The sequence below is a fragment of the Nuphar pumila genome, chromosome 9 (assembly GCF_984573655.1).
Source record: "Nuphar pumila chromosome 9, dmNupPumi1.hap1.1, whole genome shotgun sequence".
NCBI lineage: Eukaryota > Viridiplantae > Streptophyta > Magnoliopsida > Nymphaeales > Nymphaeaceae > Nuphar > Nuphar pumila.
The window spans coordinates 98,219,695-98,222,179 of record NC_143257.1 but is presented as its reverse complement, the minus strand read 5'-3'; positions in this window follow the sequence as shown (position 1 = coordinate 98,222,179).

Below are 2,485 nucleotides of genomic sequence, written 5' to 3'. Positions count from 1 at the left end.
GATCCCTTTTGTTGCTTTGAACTTTCAATGTGACTGTTTCAATTATTTCTTGTTATTCTAGCCCATTTAGGTCTTCTGAACACCTTATTCATGATGAGTCTTGTGAGGTTCAGTCGCATTTTATTCGCCATAGATCAAGGTTGGAGTTCTTTGACCTTGGACTGTGGACTCGGTGTAGTCACGAATCATGGAAGGGGTAACTCAGTGGCCCTTTTGGGTGTAGGTTTTGATTGTGGAGGGGCTCTAGAGATTGTTCTTGAGGTTGGTTTCATCATTGGTTTAGTGAGGTGGAATTGTGGGATGCCAGTTCGTCAGTTGACGGTAATGTGTTGAGGAGCTGAGAGTGGCAATTCAAATGGTTTCAAGGGCTAGAAAATGAATGAACCGTTTGTGGCTTGGCTTGTGTTTGACTCATAAAGAGCTCATGCGAACTTGTGAAATAGGCTCTTCAGCTCGGTTCGGCTCATTAAATAGTAATAGTATACTCTATATCATAAAGTATAGACGGTTGAAGTGTCTGGCTTACAACCAATAGTTTCTCTTTTGCTTACAGCTTTGAAATAAGGTATTTATTTTGCAAATGAGCCAGTTTGAGCTTTGATCAGTAGGTTTTCAGAGTCCAAATTTTATTATTTTTAATTGACAAATATAATTTTTTAAGTAAACAAGGTAGCTCAACCTCAGCTTGTTTAAGTCGGGCTCACCATGAGTTTGAGTTCGAGCTCAGCTTGTTTCTTCACAAAAACAGGCTGGAGTTTGAACATCCTTTGGTTGGTTACTTTGAAGGGATCCTCAAGAATGAGGCTGCTGCTGCCTGTTTCCTGCATCTTTCAGATTGATGTTTTTATTGATAAAATATATAGAAAATGATTGTTATGTTCTTGCAAAATGGTGCATTTTTTGAAATACCTAGCAATTAACATATCCAATTTTTTTTAGAACATTTTTACCTTTTTTTATTTTGGAAGGCAAGCTGGGGTTAGGCAGACCCCCACTAGTTACTATTCAACATACCACTGGGGTTTACCTTTTTACAAATACAGTATGGCCTTCACAACTCTTGCGAATGTCCAAAAAATATGTGAACCTCTGTAAATAAAAGCAGTAAGGTGGACATTCACAAATACAATACGACCTTTGCAACTTTATTGTTGCAAATGTCCTGCCTGTGCTATATTTTTTTATGAAGGACGTTTACAAATGTGTTAGTACATTCAGCTTTTAGCGGTGCTTTTGAAGCACTGCTATAAGTCTTAGTTTCGTTGGGACCTTTAACAACCGTTTAAAATGCTATGGATTAAGCAACTATCACCTTTTTGCAAATGTGCAAACCTCCTTTAACTAAATACTCTCATATTTGCAAATGTCTTTGCATTCACCCGTGAATGTTTTCACACGTTTGCAAACATCCTCATAAAAACAGCATAGGCAGGGACATTCTCAAATACAGTACGATATTCACAACTCATAATTGTGAATGTCGTATTGTATTTGCGAATATCCTCCTTCCTGTGTCTTTTTTTTTAAGGAGGTCGGTACATTTTGGAGACATTTGTAAGAGTTGCAAAGGTGCTGTATTTGCAGAGTAAAAATGTCTTAAAAAATCAAGAAATAAAAATTTGGATATGCGAACCATTTTGTTAAATTGCTGGAAATTTCAGAAAAAGCACCATTATTTTGCAAGGACAGTACCATCATCTTTGTGTAAAATATACCCTTTAATTTATTGTTTGTCGTCTCTTTCTTTTACCATATGTTTTAGAAAGCCAACTCCCGATTCAGACTCTTTTAGGACATGCCCCCAATAAATAGGGAAGTATTCTAGCACTATGTTCTCTCTATAACTGACTTAACGCAGCAACATGCCACATTCTTTTTCCCCCTCTTTTTGTCTCTCCAACTTCCTATTTTCTCACAATTCATTCCTTGTGAGCCCTCATAAGTTCACGCTTTATCAAAGAGGATCGACCTCGACTCATGAACTGAATGAATGATTATGAGCTCAACTCATGCTGTTGGCTGGCTGGCTTCTTGACTACTGATACCATGTCAATTTAGCTCTTGTGCAGGGAATACAATTGCCTTAGTTTCGATAATCCTAGCTCATGCATCCAGCTAATCCTACTTATACTGATGTCATTGGTAGGCCATACCTTGTCTACCATGAGTTGAAATCTATCTTGATCCTGGATACGAAGTGTTCTCTGAGTCGGATTTTTATGCTGTGCTGTGGCAGTGCAATGAATTTTCCATCTTAAGTTGAACGAACTTTTCTTGAATGATGAATTAAGTAATTGCCCCAACAAAGTTCATTTGTCTTGAGATAGATGATTGGTTCACTAACAGTCAATGTAAATTACTTCAATTGAAGACTATAGTATCGGAGTAAGGAGGGGGTGCAAGAAATGATGTGTGAATAATGAAGAAGTGCTTAAAATGCCTTTAATGCATGAAGTGTGCAGTATTTAAGAAGTATAAGAGGAAG